This window comes from Thermobia domestica, chromosome 4 (assembly GCF_964235325.1).
Source record: "Thermobia domestica chromosome 4, izTheDome1.hap1.1, whole genome shotgun sequence".
NCBI classification, from domain to species: domain Eukaryota; kingdom Metazoa; phylum Arthropoda; class Insecta; order Zygentoma; family Lepismatidae; genus Thermobia; species Thermobia domestica.
In genome coordinates, this window is record NC_137457.1 from 311,769,586 (window position 1) to 311,788,306 (window position 18,721).

The 18,721-nt window shown below is 38.0% G+C and overlaps 1 protein-coding gene across 2 annotated transcripts in view; it reads left to right on the forward strand.

The window, feature by feature from the left end:
• The window catches only part of LOC145684317 (ATP-binding cassette sub-family C member 5-like), a 247,495-nt gene that overhangs the window by 31,726 nt on the left and 197,048 nt on the right, over positions 1 to 18,721 (forward strand). The window contains exon 1 of one of the 2 annotated variants that reach the window (XM_081756503.1): positions 14,040 to 14,193. The exons of the other annotated variant lie outside the window; for it this stretch is intronic. The gene's annotated coding sequence lies outside the window, so the exon portion shown is untranslated. Of the gene's footprint in view, positions 1 to 14,039; positions 14,194 to 18,721 lie in introns of those variants that run through there. 2 annotated transcript variants of the gene reach the window in all.

Here is an 18,721-nt window from a genome sequence, read left to right on the forward strand (position 1 = left end):
TTTCATAATACTTTGGAAAGAAGTTCACCATGTTATTATATAGGAATTGATGATCACAGCTGAAAACGTTAGACACGGCCTTAAGACGTCATCACTTCGACGCAGAAAGGAGTGAAACCATACGTAACGTATTCTACAATGCCTCTAGGATCGAGAAAGCAAACGAAAAACGAAGTAAAAAGCTTTATTGGTTCTTTTTTAATCGAATAATGAAGACACTACTTCAGTACCTAAAAATATATAATAGAACTTTAAAGTACTAAAACACATTAACACATTGAGCAAGACTATGTGATATGTGAAAAAAAAATCACACTGGCGTCTCTGGCATGTGAAATTTGGGGGCGACATCAAAGAAAGTGATTTAAATGGTACTACCTAGGCCAACCTGTTTTTTTTTTTTTTTTTTTTTTAATCTTCGATTCCATTTGTTACCTTTTTGCTTACCTTCACGGACCACCTAAGGTAATATCAAGAACTCTGTTACAATCGTTTCACAGCCTGAATATTATATTCCAAATAATAATAATAATAATAATAATAATAATAATAATAATAATAATAATAATAATTATTATTATTATTATTATTATTATTATTATTATTTTATTCCTGTCGTTAGTAAATAAATTAGAATAAAATATTGAATATTTTGTACTTCAAAATATTGGGGAGACGCGTCCCCCTCGCTTCCCCCCCTACAGAGACGCACATGCACAATCACATAACAGTTTCAACACAATAACTGTGTCTTCGTCAGGCTTCCACTTCTCAGTGTGTTATTGTGTTTTAGTACATGATAGAATAGTTATAGAACTTCAAAGGGCTATTAATTTGTCTAATTCCTGGATTTTGTTTTCTTTTCTGGTTTTCTTCATTGTATTTCCGCCACCCCTTCATTGCCGCTTGCCATTTTCTCGCGAATCAAATAACACTACACAGAGCGGTCTGATGAGTCACAGAGCGAGCACAGATGATCAAACAACTCTTGAACCAGGGGCGGATCCAGGGGGGGGCGATCGCCTCCCAGAAGAGGAAACTTTCTTGTTATATATATATAAATACCATCCCAGATTTTGGAGCCCTTAAAAGTAGCATTATGACAACCCACCACCTCCCCCCAGGAGTCGGTCCTGCATCCGCCCCTGTCTTGAACCTGCTACTTGTGGCTCTACCAGTGGCCTAGTGTACGCTACGTTAAGAACAATAATCCAAGTGTGTCCCGCGCCACTAATGGTTGCCCGGGTAGTTGCTGAGCTCGGCAACCAGCCTTCCACCGATTTCTTAGTGGCGCCACCAGTTGCGCTAGTGTAATAGGCTCTATATAGTTCAATGCCCCGCCATGTGCTCCGTCCACTGGTTGCGCAACTGGTGGCCTAATTTAATGGGGCTCTAAGTGTTCAAGTACAATCTATTAGAAAAATAAAATTTTGGCTATCAAAATTTTATATACTTCCTAACATATAGAACCCATTTTGTTGATAGAGAATTTTTTTATATATATGAAATAGGGAATTACTTGGAGTTTTTTTCACTAGTCCGATATAAGCTATGAATATATTTTATAATTATAACGGATTAGTTAGAACCGTATGATATAAAAAGCATCATATTTGATATATGCAGTCTATTTGATATTTAGTTTATGATAGTCATTCACTTGTGAAAAATTCAATATGGATGACGCAAAGGAATGAACAGGAATTTTAATTTTGTGGTTAATGTTTAATGTATCTTTTTAACACTAACGCTACCGTATAGGATCTACTGCTTATTGTGGAATATAAACCACTATTTAAACTTATATCCGAGGCACGCATCTCCGAAGGGGGCGAATTCATGATCACGCACACGCACACAGAAAGTAAGCGCTTCAACCATTTGGTGACAAATGGGCACGATTATCAATATCAGTAATATCAGTACCTTCGCATGTCACATTCATAGTAAAGCTACTTTGTACGTACATCGCAACATGTGATCATAAGTCATCAATTGAGAAATTGCTTATGTTGATTTTTGGAAGACCCTGTACATAATTTTAGTGTAATGTTTAATGCAACAAACATATACATATTTATATTAAAAGCTTAATATCAAAAGTTAAAATGAGAAAATAATTTTATTTATATTTATCAAGGCAAAATAGTCACATCTGGAAATCATTATAAAACTTACACCAATCGTTAGCTCTTGTTAGTGCTACATGCTCCTATGTGCGGAAATTTATTAACAAAATAATGCGGTGATTCTGACTTGACTTCAAGCCAAAATCTTCACTTTTACAAATAAGCTTTGGGAAAAACGTAAAGGGTGTCAATCGTTAATGTTACGTCAGTTTTGGTTGTTTGCGTGTTACTTGCCACGGTGTTACTTGCCACTAATGGAATTTCGTGTTACTTGCCACGGTTATCTTATCGCATATTTATCTGTCTATGACAGCGTGTCCGTTGCCACGCACCAGCATCTATATTTGACCTTGAGGGGGTGGGAGTAATTTCCCAAGCAATTTTCAAAGCAAGGCAATTACCTGAAACACAAGAAACAAAGCAAATTTCTGATTTAAGAAATAGGAACCTTGTTACATTTATGCGTGTCACAAAACTCACAAAACTCGCACGAAATACAAGAAACAAAACAAGATTCTGATGAAAGGAATATTCTTGCAAATCTGCACAAACAATTGAAGTTCTTCAGTAATTCGAAACATCTATTTTTTTTTATCTCTCTGCTTGGATGTCCCTCGGCAACTTGTCGCAGTGAGCGGACTCCCATAAGACTCAATGCATTTTTAGATGTTGCCCAACTGTTTCGTCGCCAAGCTGTTGCCTTAGGTCTACCGTTCACTGGCAACATTTTGTCGTGCAACTATCTTGTTGCTCTGGCTAAATGCATTGAGTCATATGGGAATCCGCTCACTGAGACGACGGGAGACAGAAAAGTTGCCGAGGTGTTGCTAAGCAGGGGACAGCAGGGCAACAGCTCGGCGACGGTACAGTTGCGCAACACCTAAAAATGCATTGAATCTTATGGGAGTCCGCTCACTGAGGCGACGGCAACAGAAAAGTTGCCGAGATATCTCCAAATAGAAAGGTAAAAAATAAATGTTTTCTACAAGTTTTTTCACGTAACAGTTCGTTCCGTGTGTAGCGCGTGAAAAGAAGTGTTCGCAATGGAAACTAATACATTCTTTGATTTGTGACTAGCATGTCTTTAATTAGTGATAAAGACTATGAAAAATTAATTGAGGGAATAGAGAAACGCCTCATTAAAGAAGAAATATATATATAAAGAAGAAATTGTGGAAGGAAGTGTTTCGCTGTTATAAGAAACTAGAATGAGCTTTCCAGCCAAGATAAAACAACACAGGGAAATTACTCCCACCCCCTCAAGGTCAAATATGGATGCAGGTGCGTGGCAACGGACACGCTGTTATAGATAGATAAATATGCGATAAGGTAACCGTGGCAAGTAACACGAAATTCCAATGGTGGCAAGTAACACCGTGGCAAGTAACACGCAACGGTTTTGGTTAGTTCTACAACGTTAGTACTCCTACGTCTGGCTTGATGCCAAGCAAAACTTGCCATTTTTACAAATAAGCTTTGCAGGAAACGAAAAGGGTGCCAATCGTTAGTGTTACGTTAGTACTGGTGGGTCACTTCAAGCATAACGTCATTGCTCTTACGTAAGGAAAGATATTAACAAATAAATGTAGCGATTCTGGCTTGACGTCAAGCCCAATTCATTGCTTTTACAAATAACCATTGGGAAGAACATAAAAGGTTCCAGTCGTAAGTGCTATGTTTGTGCTAGTTAGTGCTACAAACATAACGTTAGTGGCCATATGTGTGAAAAGTTTCTTTAAAAAGGTTTCTGATGAATGCTAAAACGAAATTCGTTAGTGCTCCTACGTAAAAGTTATTAACAAATCAAAGTGGCAGTTGTGGCTTGACGTAAAGCGAAAATCGCCATTTTTACAAATAAACTTTACAGAAAACATAAAAAAGTGTCAATTATTAGTGCTATGTCACTAATGGTTAGTACTAAAAGTACAACATTAGTGCTCCTACGTATAAAAAGTAATTAATAAATTAGTGAATCTGGCTTGACGTCAAACGAAAATCGCCACTTTTACAAATACGTTTTGCCGAAAATGAAAAAGTTGTCGATCCTTAGTGGTACGTTAGTGCTCGTCAGTTTTACAAGTACAATGTTAGTTGCCTATGAAAAGTTATTAATAAATCAATGTGTCAGTTTAGACAGAATTGGCACTTTTACAAATAAGCTTGAGCGGGAAGCGAAAAAGGTGACAATCGTTAGTACTATGTTAATGCTGGTTAGTAGCTACTACAAGCGAACATTATTGTTTTTATGTACTTAAATGAAACTGTCCATTTTGGCCTTACGTCAAGCCAGAATCGCCAGTTTATTTGATCATATCTTTCTGTACGTCGAAGCACTAATATTGTGTTGCAGCACTAACGAATACTAACGTACCACTAACAATTGACACAATTTTCGTTTCCCAGGAAGCTTATTAGTAAGAGTAAAAGTGGCATCTTTGATTTGACTCCAAGTCCTTACGTTAGGGTATTAACTAGTGGTGGGCACAAAAACCGGTTTTACGGTTTTCAGAAAAACCGAAACAGTTTTTTGAAAATTTTCAAAAAAACTGTTTCAGTTTCCTCCAAAAACCGGTTCGGTTTTCAACGCATCCGATTTCGGTTTTCTTCAATACCGGTTCCGTTTTTTTTTTCAAAATTTGTTCTATTTCTGATCAGAACAGTGTTTCGTTGTTTTCCGAAAACTGATTCCGTTTCCGTAGAAATAGTTTTCCAAAAGTTTTCATCGAAACCAAGTTCGCTGAAAACCGTACCGGTTTTGAAGAAAACCGAACCGGTTTTTGGAGAAAACCGAAATGTCGATTTTTTAGTTTCTGTTTTTCTAGAAACCGGTTTCCGGTTTTTATATAAAAAAAAACGGTTTTGCCCATCCCTAGTATTAACGTTGTACTTTGTAACACTAACGATTGACACTGCTTTTATTCTTTGCAAAGCTTATTTGTAAAAGTGGTGATTTTGACTTGACGCTTGATCATATATTTAGAGAAGAAATGTATCTTTCACAAACGACTTTAAATCTTCTTCCCTGTCCACTTACTGTGAAAATAGCTGAATTCTCGAATATATATTTCCCTCCTCCCCCGAAATAAGAAAAATTATTTTCCAAATAGTGATCCATTAAAGTAAAGTAATAATAATAATAATAATAATAATAATAATAATAATAATAATAATAATAATAATAATAATAATAATAATAATAATAATAATATATTTATGGACTGCATCTTTCTAGTAGATAATATCTTTGATCAAGAGTGCTGATTTCCTGTCCTTGTGCCATAATGTTATTCTGGACTGGATATCCCTAAATCTGTTCACTCAAATCATTTAACAACATGAAGGGTAAGGGGGGAAAAGAAGGAATGTTACAAAACTACATTTTTGAGAAAACGGCTTTTTAATATTGAAAACCGCGTACAAAATGGATAGGGTTGAATTACACGAACGATCATTTAATAAATTTAAAAGTTATTGTCCATTCGTTATTGTACGCAGTAAAATAGTACCAAGAGTCACCAACGAATAGGCCAAAGCACTCGTTAAAGCACACACATGGACATTCCTTGTCTTTTCCCCTTATCCTTCAACTGGTTTCATAATTAGTAGAGTAAATTGACTCAGTATCAGTATTACTATATGATCATATTATCATGTTTTTGGATATTATTATTGTTATATTTATATCCTAATTATAAAAGGGAAATATTGTCGCTGCGCCTCGAAGAATCGCTATGTGTTAAAACCGCAACTTTTCAGGAGAAGCAATAAACATTCCAAACTTTGTGTAATTTTGCCAAATATATACGGAAACACTTGAAAAATACAGGGTGGCCTAAAAGTAGGTATACAGTATCGTACTGATCAGCTCATTACATTTCATCTCATTTCTTATTGTTATCCATGAGGTAGACTTAGTGTCATTATTATTTGTTCTTAATGTGCTTTTTTACTTACATCTTAAGTTCGAAAGAGCCGAAGCAATTAAAACCATAAACCAGAATATTATACTTGATCAATGCAGGGGTGTATACATACTTTTGGGCCACCTGCGTATATTATGCACTGGACATTGTTGTAGCTTGCTTCAACAATATTACATTACTATTTTGGGGTTTACGTAGCACATGTCGGATTATCTGTTGCTTCCTTTATAAACACATAGAGTATCAATACGTACTTGATGAGAACGTGAAGCCTTTAATTTCAATCTATTATCTTTTCATTGTCGTGGCGAAACAATTGAATATTCATTTACCGCATTATAAGGGACTCTACCTGACAGCTTTCAGATTTATTTGCACGGCATAACTCATTTTCGACAAAAATGTCACATAGCTGTTCTTTAGGGATGCGCACGAGACAAGATTTGTGGCTGTCTCGTCTCGAAAATGTGCTGTAAAAGTGATGTCTCGACTCGAAAAATGTATATTTCTTTACTGGAAGAGCCGTGTCTAGACTCGAATTTTGTCAGGAAAATCCTGTCTCGACTCGTCTCGTGCGCATCCCTACTGTTCTTCGAGGCACAGCGACGAATGTCAGTTTGTGCGCCCTGTTATCCTGAAATATTATACAACCTTGTTTAAGATATTTGTAATGTTGTTTGTAGAGAGATCAGGGGCATCATGAAGATTCCTTAAAAGACAATTTCTTCAGTTAATTCCTACCAGTAAATAGTTGTGCTAATAGACGTCGCACAGGATTGTTGTTATAATTAAGTCCTTAATAATTGCACAAAAGTATTGAATTTAATTTAATTTCAATTTATTGAAGACTAAGCTAAGACTCATGCCTTATCTTCCACTTCAGTCCGACCCAAAGTTACACCGTTTGACGATACCCTATCAGGAAGTCGCGGTCGGAAAGAGGGAATGCTGCCATCGACGGTGGCGGGCCGCCGGAGGCAGCCAGCACCCGTCCGCGGCGGCACGACGATCTACTTGTTGAAAGTTGCCGACCTTTTGCCGAAGCGGTAAGCGGTCGAAAATCGTAAAATAAAATGCCCTTTGCCGACTTTTTGCCGACTGTTGCCGACCGTCAGAGTCGGCAAACAGTCAGAAAGGCCTCTTTCTGCCGACTCCTTATGCAGGCCTCTTTTCGACTGCGGCGCCGGCGCATTTACCGTGCCTTTACGGCTGTTTGCCGACTGCTCGGCAAGGCAACTATTCGTCGCGGTCGAAAATCACACTGAAAGACGCCGGCGTCCGGTGCCGGCAATCCGACCGTGGCATCTGGTCGGTATGGACAAATTGTCCGACTGTAGGCAGCAGAAGGGGGGCGCGGTGGCTCAGTGGTAGAGCGTTCACCTCTGGTGCTTGGGGTCCCGGGTTCGATCCCAGCCCCCGCCAAGTGAACTTTGTGGTGGACAAACACCGTGCTCGTGGGTTTTCTCGGGGTTCTCCCGTTTCCTCCCACTTTCTTCATTCCACCATTTCACTCATCTCTCATAATCACCGTCTCCTTTAGCCTAGCCGGCATAACCGTGGGACGTAAAACTTAAAGATTTCATTTCATTTTTGTAGGCAGCAGAATCTTGATGGGGTAACAAATAAAAAAATAGAAAAAAATATTAACAAAATATATAACAAGTATATTGAAAAGAATACAATATTTTACAAATTCTACAATGAAACCTTAAACCACAATATAATACTAATGAGAGGATTTTGTTTTTTTAATGCCATGCTGTATAACAAACAATACTGCACTACATGTATCAAAATACTATACAGGGTGTTTCAAAACAAGACCGACAACGTTTAGAAGATGATTCCTGACACAAGATAACACAAAAAGTATAGACGAACCTGGGTGCACAAATGCTTCCTTTCGCAGTTATAGGCTGCCGAAAACATGAAAAAAATGAACATTAAAGGTCCATAGCTCCAAAACTATGGACCTACTGTAGTCGGATCAAGACTTCATTCAGAAACGAATATGTGCGTTATCCAAAAATAATGTTTCAAAATGCTAAGGTACTCACGCAACAATTTTTATAGAGGGAGCTTGCTAGGGGGATATAATCTGAAGTACTCACGAACTAACTCTATAAAAATTGTTTCGGAAGCACTACAGGATTCTGAAACTTAGATATTTGGATAGAATACATACTAGTTCCTAACTGAAGTCTTGACCCGCCTACGGTAGGTCTCATAGTATTGGAGCTATGTACCTTCATGTTTTCGGCAACCAATAACTCCGAAAGGAAGCAATTGTGCACCCAGGTTGGCCTATACTTTTTGTCTTATCTTGGTGTAAGTTATCACCTCCCAAACGTTGTCGGTGTTGTTTTGAAACACCCTACATAGTGTGCAGAATAGTACTTATCTATAATGTTGCTATTCTTGAATACTTTTACAGTATCTTCATAAAATCATATCTTCCCGTTTTCACTGGTCGATTCCAAATTTTGTATAGTGTCCAGTTCTAATTGAATATTTAAAAACATGACCATTATTTTTTCTTATATAGGTACACTGGGTTCTTTATATAGGTTACATTTATATAGGTACACTGGAAATGTTGAAATTTTAAAAAAAATAATAATAAAAGCGTCATATCCTACGAGTTATAAATTCCAACACCACATAGTTGTATAAGGGGGTTGCATATCTCTCAGGCGTTTATTTCACGAAGGATAATCATTTCTCGTCTAAGATGAATCTCTATTGTTTTTTTTTTTTTGAGTGTTTTGCCCAATGACACCATATATCATTGACGTTATAATTAATTGTGTATGTATTTGCTTATTACATACTGCATTCAAGAAGAAAGAAAACACTGATCATACATGAATTAGAATCTCGAACGGGAAGTAGGCTCAAATCTTGCAAACGTTGCGAGATATCGAAAAAACTAATACAGTAGAGCGTCGATTATCCGAACGTCGGTCAACCGAATGACCGCTTAACCGAACTGTGCACTCGCTCGCACCTGTTACTCTCCCACCCTACCGTCCATCATCCCCCTCACTCCCAAACCAAGTTTCCCACAGTAGTCGCCGCACTGAGCCACCGCTGGCGGAACATTGCTTCTAATGGGGCCTTCATAAGGCGCTGCTGATCGGCCAAGCCGCCAGTCGCTGTGTTTCAACAATCAGCACACTTCTGTCGGTTTGGCACTGGCTGTAGAAGTAGTGGCAGTATCAAAGCTGTTCACAGCAACAGCTGCGCCAGCTTAGAGTTGAGGCGTGCCGCTCCGCGCATGGCAAATAAACATGTACAGTTCGATTATCCGAACAAACCAGTTTTCCGAACACCCATGTCCCCCAATTACTTCGGATAATCCACGCTCTACTGTAATAAAAAAAAAAGCTTCAAGGCGTCTTTCACTTGTGTTTGTAAAGGGACATGTATAAATATTGTGAGGAATGGCAAGGTGATTCATGCTCATATGTGAGTGAAGCAGAGAGTGCAGGTTCAGCTAGTTAAAGTATTGTTTGTCAAGTGCAGCATATCTTAATTATCTCTTTCAAAGATTCGCAAAATTAATATTACAGAGTTATTAGTATTTCCTTTCTTTTCGTATATATTGAACCTAGAGATGGGAGACAATTTTAACAATTAGTACTTGGCTAGTCGAGAAAGCGTTACCCCCCACAGCGAACGCGGCCTATGTGGCTATACGGTAATTTTAGTTTCACCAGAGTTGTAAATCATACTATGAGCTAGTCAGGGTTTCCAGGTCTTTTCTTTTCATTTCCCGCGCCAGAAGTGTAGAATGAGAATGACCTGCTTCAGTTGGTTTCTTGTGATAAGATATGAAGGTTATCGAAGAAGTATTGGTGTTAGCTGCAGTTTCTTCTTATGTAAAGAAAAAAAAAGACACAGAGGAAACTAAGTACAGACAAAGTAAACGACCAAAACAGCTTACTTTATCTTAATCAAACTTGGAAAACAATTCAGTTGGTGTTAGATTGTTGCTTTTTCAATTTATTCCTAAATCCATATTAATCTGTGTATCTGTATGAAAAGAATGTGTATGTATGTTAGGAATGGTGTAGAGACGAGATGAAACTCAATACACTCTCGGTCTCGTCTCGAGTCGAAAAACATCGTATTAGTCTCGGTCTCGTTTCCATCAATATATGGAGCTCCTTCGTGACTAAGCGGTAAGCGTACGTGTCTTTGGCGTGGTACACCTGAATTCTATTCTAAGCAGGAGGTTATGTGGTTAGGGTCCCATGTTGAGCTGTAGTTCACGTCTGATGTAGCCTCGCTGATATAGTCGAAAGAGACGGAGCAAGAGGCATTTTTTTAAAAGATATCCTCTGTATCGAAAACAAATATTAGACCCCAATCAATAAATTCCAACATTTACACTACTTTATACTTTACTAGCTATGCACGTGCCTTTGGAGAATGGGGTTCCGGATTCGAATCCTGTGGGAGATCATTGAAAAGTTTCAGCGCATAAAGGTTGTTTAGATTCCACCTTAAAACTGTAGGTCCATATCTTGTATAGCTTCGGTGCTGAAAGGACCGCTAAATTCCAAGCCACCAAGTATAAAATTTACATCATGATATTTTTAACCAATTCTCTGGTTTAATCTTTCAATTTTTTTCTTCTCATGATTTTGGCTAATTCTGAAATTCCTACTCTCTACCAATTTTAGCACCTTATTTTCAGTTTCAGAACAAAGTTGATAAAACACGAGCAGTTGCAGTTAAAATAAATAAATAAAATAAAACAAACATATCTTTCCCAGGAATATTTCTAAGCTGCATGGAAATAAATGTCTGGAAACTGAAACATTATGTGTTTGTTTTACAAAACTAAGTTTCGAAATAATTTGGCAACGTAGTTTTTCGGTCATTTCAAAGACTGGAAAGAGAATAAGATGTATTGAATCCCAATTTAAAATTATGGTCTTTGCTGTTTAAAACATTTTCGATATACCTAAGTACCAAACTATTAGAGGTGGCATTTTCCGCCTTTCTCTTGTGCACACATCTATGGCTTAGACCATCTAAGGGCAATTGTTCCATCATCTAACATATCCACCCCATAAAATACCGCATAGCCGGCCCTGGCCCTTTCGGGCTGTTGCGCCTTAAGGTTTGGTATATATTAGGTATATTGGAAGTTGGCACAACTGTAACACAAAATTTATTATTATTTTTTATTATTATTATTATTATTATTATTATTATTATTATTATTATTATTATTATTATTATTATTATTATTATTATTATTATTATTCATAGTGAACATACAATTTGGCTCGATGTAGCTCTACTTAATAGTATTAAATGAAATCATAAAATAAGAATATTCTTACCTTCTTCATTCTGAGAATTCCGTTCCATTCCCTCCCAGTCTGGAACAAATATCGCAGCCACTTCTCTCCACATTTTTATTTTTAAGTCACGATTCATGTAGTTCGGATTTCTTAAATCATATAGGCATGGCCTATTTTGTATTTCGATTATAAACGCCTCTGTGTTAAACACACTAACCATGATTGGAGATGTACACAGGACACGTTTTCAAACACAACTGAAAATTTCTCTTTGTGATTACACTTGTGGTTATCTGTTTGGGGGTGGAGTTCGAGCTTCGGAGATAGGGGCTCAAATTCAAGTTATTTCGTTGTTTCATCTTATGCCTAAAGCCAAATATTTTGCTTATAGATTACCATGGCACCAGCTAACTGTCGATCTAGTGTATCACGAGAAATCACCGTGTTACATAGATTTTTCTGTGATTAGCTAATTTTTCGGAATTTCCTTCTATTTTTGTGAATTTTCTTTTGTTATACACACACATACTTTATAATAGCAGAGTTCCAATCTCTGCACAAAGCGTCTTCCAAGCAGCTGTTTCTTGCTACATTCCCCTTGCCTGGCAACACGTCTTTCCTTTTTGTCCTTCCTTTTGAAATCTTTTAAACAGCAGGTGGTCTATTGTTCCGATCTGTACCAAATACGCTCGAGCCGACGTTTTTTCAGCGATTTTATTGCTTTCGCGTTTATGTTTAGCCACTCACCGGTCAGATTTAAATACATGGTCAGCGTATTCCAAGCATACGCATGAGCAATAAATACGCTTTGCGATCGCTTCAAATAGCCGGGGTGTTAGTTATGGGAACCTGAGAAAGTTCAACAATCAATTCGAGCAAGCCGCCTGAAGTGATGATTTCACAACAATTAACTCGAAAGCGGGAGGAGGAAGGACTTTCAGTACAAGGGAGGTTAAAAGTATAGTGAGCCTATTTCGCAATATACTCCGGGCAAAATACTGATTTTCCGCACCCACTGCTGAATGACACCACTGTATATCCTTGCTCTCAATCCCCCCTAACATTGTTTTCTTTTGTCCTCCAAAATTGGGAGGCACTCTGGCTCACCGGTAGAGCGCTTATCTCTGCTGTTTGGGTCCCTGATTCGATCCTCGACCAGGTAAATTTGGTGCACAACATTGTGTCTGTGGGTTTTCTTGGGGCATCCCATTTCCTCCCATAATCTCACCAGTGATTCTTCCATCATTATTTATTTACGTTAATGACTCGTCTCCCTTAGCCTAAAGGGCATAACGTGTGACCCTAAATTGATAGATTTTCTCCTTCAAAATTTACCATTTCTGTTTAAATTTACGTTTCTCCTTCAAATTTACCATTTTTTTTAACCCCAAATTTATTATTCCCCAGTTTGATTGTACAGTTTTCAATGAAAGTTTAAGCCCCCTCCACAAACAGTTTCATGAGCACAACCTGCATCCTAAAACCCGCATTTGGGCACCCCTGGTTCAATGTCTCGCATCAGTATCGAGGTTAAATGAGACAGAAACCACTGTTTAAAGTAGAAGCCGAAGATCCTAATCATTGCCCATATTTGTATCCGAAATAAGTATGAAATGAAATGAAATCTTTGAGTTTTACGTCCCACGGTTATGCCGGTTAGGCTAAAGGAGACGGTGATGATGAGTGATGAATGAAATGGTGGAATGAAGAAAGTGGGAGGAAACGGGAGAACCCCGAGAAAACCCGCGCACACGATGTTTGTCCACCACAAAGTTCACTTGGCGGGGGCTGGGATCGAATCCGGGACCCCAAGCACCAGAGGTGAACGCTCTACCACTGATATCCGAAATAAGTATCCTTATCCAGGCCCGTATTTAGGTGAGTGCTATTCTGAGCTCGAGCACAGGGCGGCAGAATTTAGGGGACGACAAAATTTTGGATTTTTTTAAAGATTCACAATAAAGTAATATTTAAAACTAGCAACCCGCAGGATTCCGCGCAAGCGCGAGAAATATATTAATATGTTTAATTCGTTCTAATTTCGGTAGTTACTAATTAGATAGCTTATCTGATTATTTTTAAAGTCACCCTCTACCCCCACCCCAAAGGTAAGGCTGAACTTGAACATCATGAAAGCTGATACCGTTAAACTCAGCGATCTCGAAAACTATGAATTCAACACTAATATCTGTCGTTCTCGATTACTTTTAAAATCTTGCCCCCTCCATGGGAAGTGGGGTATGACCTTCAAGTTGAATTGAATTAAAAGTGTCACTATTCATCTCAGCGACCCCCCCAAAAAAAACTGTGAATTCAACTCTAATATTGGTCGTTTTCAGGGGGGTCGGCAAATTATTTAGAGCACAGGGGCAAAAAATATATAAATGTTTATGGCCTTACCGGGAATGAACATGGGACACACGTACAGAAGGCACACGCTTAAGAAAGTCGACTACGAAGCTTAATATGTAACCAATGAAAATTATATTTTTGTCTTTTTTTTCCTTTCTTAGTAAAAATATTGTCCTCTCCTTTGTTTCGCGTTATCGTAGTTGAGCTATGGATACGTTATCTATCCTCCTTGAGAAAGTAAAACATATCGGGAATTATCAGCAAACCATGTGATAACCCTCACTCCACTGCCATCTGTCAATGCTTCGTTCACTCGGACGACTTAATTTCAGTCACCACAGCAGCGCCAGTGTTTGTTTCAAGGTGCAACTGGACTGTGCTTGTTGATACATGCAGAAACAATTTTTCAATACATTTGCGTTAATTTCATAGAGTTTGTGTTACGATGTATCGCTGAGCTTCTTGTTCTTGGTAAGTTTCCAGATTTGTTTAGTATTTCTAAGTTTGTAGTAATTGAAAATTGCGCAACCAATAACATAAAGATTGCATAATTATTTTCTTATTTACATTGTCGGTGTTTGTTGTTATTTTTGTTTTATTCACTATATCATGAAAGAGGTTTATAGGTTGAAGTAGCTGTAAAGTTATAAGGACAGGAAAGAATTTCAAGTGACAGGTTTGTACGGGGAGCAGTGTTTCTTCCAGATTTTTTGAGGGGGGCACTGCTCCCCCCGGAGCTCTGCGAATGCCCACGGAGAACAAAATTATACGTCTACAATATAATCATAAATATAATAGTACCAACAGTGCTCCCCCGGAACATTTTTTTTTTTCTGAAAGAACGACTGACGGGGAGTCAATAGTGTTATTTGGGGAGGGCAGAGGAAATCTCTCCCATGAGTTTGGAAAGATGAAATATTCAGTTTAACGTCCAATGATTCTGCCCTTTAAGCTAAGGGAGACGATGATAAAAGGCAAGTAAATGATGATGGAAGTGTTGGTGGGATAAAAAAAAAACAAAAAAAAAAAAAAACGGGAGTGCCCCGAGAAAATCGACAGATGTTGTCCACCAGGGGTAAAAGTAGATCTGAAAAGGTAGGGGGGGACAGATGACGTCACGGCGTCTTCCGTGCCTATCTTTGCCCATTGTAATTTTTTTTAGGAAGTGGAGGAACGAAGGATATTTCTGGAAGTGGGGGAATGACGTTCCCCCTTCACTTTTACCTGCTGTTGTCCACCACAAACTTACTTGAGCAGGGATCGAACCAGGGACCAGAAGTTAGCACTCTACTACTAAGCCACCTTGCACCCTCCCCATGAGATTGAGAAATATCTACTTTTTAATCAATTGTATACTATCGTACGGTGAATAACTCACTTTCCGGGATACGAACATTTCCAGTACTTCTATATAGACAATATGCACATCAATCGATTCAGGACAACGAAAACAGTCAATTGGCATTAATTTTGGCTACTTCTAGAAAATCACTTCCGGTGTAAAGGCACAATTTACATTCCAGATCCTGGGTATTTTTTTTAGTGACCTTGTATATACAATATGCACATCAATACAGGGTTACTAAAATGCTGAGACCTGGAAAGTAAATCGTGACTCTAAACCTGAAGTAACTTTTTGGAAGTGTCCAAAATTAGTGACAGTGAATTTTTTTCGAATGTCCTGCATTGATTGATGTGTATATCAGTGGCGGGTGCAGAGTTCTATAAGAGGGAGGTTACATCGGACAGTGGCAATGAAACCGTATTTCTTTTCTCTCCTCGCAACTTCCACCAGCTTTGGGGCCTCTAGTGATTTTTCACTTTGAAGACATTTTTCAAATTCTGATTTGAGATATAGAATAGTACACAAACAATAACAACTAATTTAGTATTGTATAATCTCATGTATCCAGTATGTCTTGCATACAAATTTATAGAACTTAATTTTAAATATATTGCTCAGCACTGGGGTTACCACTTGTTCGTATTAGGCGGGACGTCCTGAATATTGAGAAAAATTTCATGAATATTTAAACTTTATCCTGGGCTGCACTGGCTCAGTGTCTTTCCAAAGGATTTTTTTTTTTTTTAGAAAGCAACAATATTCAAAACAAATCAATCATATTCAAGAGATTAGGGCTGCAGTGGTTCAGTAGTAGCGTTCACCTCTGGTGCATCGGGTCCTTGGTTCGATTCCAACTCTGGCCAAGTGAGCTTAGTGGTGGACAAACACCGTGTGCGTGGGTTTTCTCGGAGTTCTCCCATTTCCTTCCACTTTCTTCTTTCCACAATTTTATTCATCCTCAGCATCACCGTCTCCGTTAGCCTAGCCGGCATAACTTTGGAACATAAAACTTAAAGAATTCATTTCATTTTATTCAAGGGACGAATGTTCGAACTTCGTCCTGAACAGCGGTGGCTCAGTGTCTTTCCAACGATTTTCTAGGGAACAAGAACATTCAAAACAATTTAATCAAATTCAGGAGACCAATATTCACTTTGCCTTAAAAAAAAAAAAAAAAAAAATGAATCATGAAACCAGGAGTAATCCGTAAAACTTTTAATTTTATTGTTTTATTCATTTTTGCTAGTATTGTACTTAATTTTACTCTTCAGAAACAACTTCCAATAATAAATATTCCCCCAACAGAAACGAAATATCATAAAACTGCACAGCTATATTATTCCCTGATTAATTCAATTTGTTTTTGACGAGGCCAAATTTTGAATATTGATCTCTTGAATTTGATTGAATTGCAACTCTATCCATCACGACTCTGGAACTCACTAAAGAAATAATAAACACTTCTGACCAGAGTATATACACTTGTTTATTAAAAAACCAAATTCCAGTGTAACAGTTTCAAGAACGTAACGTTGTCTTCATCAGACACTAACTCAGAGTTAGTGTCTGATGAAGACAACGTTACGTTGTTGAAACTGTTACACTGGAATTTGGTTTTTTAATAAACAAGTGTATATACTCTGGTCGGAAGTGTTTATTATTTCTTGATTGAATTATTTTGAATGTTATATCTCCATCCAAAATACATGGGAAATATACGGAAAACATGCTGCCATCTAGTTGTTAATAGTGCTCTTTTTAAACTAAATCATAAATGAAACACTGATTGGCTGATATTAGAAGCTGGTGCTACGATTTCTGTTAAAACAATGAATGTGTGAAAACAGTAATGTTGAATGTAGAAAGTGAAAATGGAATATGAACCAGATATATTGACGACTCTTGACTGAAGTTACATTGCTAAAAATTAACATTTTATCACTACAAACTGGGGAAGTTAAGTACACATTATACTGCAATAAGAGTATACGAAAATTAGTAGATATTTAAAGTTTTTCCTCCTTAGGGTTAGGCTATTTGAGAATGTGTTTTCGAAGCGTTACCCCCCGTAGCGAACGCGACCAAGGTGGCTATTCGGTAATTTTACTTTCTGCAGAGCTATAAATCATACTGCGAACCAGTCAGGGTTTCCAGGTCTTTTTTTTTTTTGCCAGGTCCAGGTCTATAATAGCAGAGTTCCAATACACTGCACAAAGCATCTTCTAAACAGCTGTTTCTTACTAAAATACCCTTGTCTAGCAACAGCAGGCGGTCTATTGTTCCGAAACGCACCAAATACGCTTGAGCTGATGTTTTCTCCGCGTATTTTATTGCTTTCGCGTTTGTGAAAAATGAAATGAAATCTTTAGTTTTACGCCCACGCTTATGCCGGTTAGGCTAAAGAAGACGGTTATAATGAGAAATGAATGAAATGGTGGAGTGAAGAAAGTGGTAGGAAACGAGAGAACCCTGAGAAAACCCATGATCACGGTGTTTGTCCACCACAAAGTCCACACGGCGCGAGCTGGGATCGAACCAGGGACCCCAAGCACCGGAGGTGAACGCTCTACCACTGAGCCACCGCGCCCCCTTACTTTCGCGTTTGTAATTAGCCATCCACACTTAAAAAACATGGTCAGCGTATTCCATGCGTACGCATGAGTAATAAAAACGCGTGACGAACGCTTATGATTAGCCATGAACTTAGGGATAAAATGTCAATTTTTACCGATGTGATTTCCCTCAAGAGCCGCCTCTGGTCAGACCTTATCATTCACAATGTGGTGTCTTAGTAGGAGATCAGTACTCATCATAGTGTCCTTCTTACTGGTCTAGCCCAATAAGAGCATATAACATTACTGTTAAATACTGAAAATGTAGACAGAGTTAGCTAATTACGACAATTTATGAATTCCTTGGAATACTTGCAATATTTGTCTGCAATACTTATTTATTATGTACAGTAATCATGCAGAGATGGTCTAAGTTCGGTTATCTCTATTGAATCAGTTGAAGGGATCAACTAAAGATTTACATTAAAATTTTGAGAAAGAATTTTCTGTCCCAAATACGTACGAGCTGAGAATAATTCTGTCCGTTAAAAAGAGGTTAATATAATATCTCAACTTCATGCGCATACGCCTTTATTGTATTGGGTTCCGGATTCGATTCCCGGTGGGAGAGCATTGAAATTTGTACGCACTACGGTAGTTCGGATTCCAGATTAAACTGTAGTCCACGTTCCATACACCCTTTGTGGTAGGAAGGGACGTTAACCCCAAAGAAAGTTAACCAGTGCTTACGACTAAGCTTTCAATGAAAAGTTCGACAAGTTTGGTGTTATATACACTACAACATACTACGTGTCAACTGTGTCATAATCTTTTACAAGGTCAAAGGTTATTCTCTTCCCTTCCTGTATTCGTCTGGTCTTTTGCTCGTACTTGTTTTCTTCCATTTTACTTGCACTTTTTATTTCCTAATAGCTGTAAGCACCTTCGTTTTCCGTTTTAATTAGAACCTGGATAATTGAGGAAGAAGAATGTTTCCACAACTATTCCATTAAAGGACGTTATTCTGTACTGTTATACAAGCCCGCGGTATAAACACGCACTGTTGGTTGCATATAGACCAACCGTTCTTTGAAAAAAATGT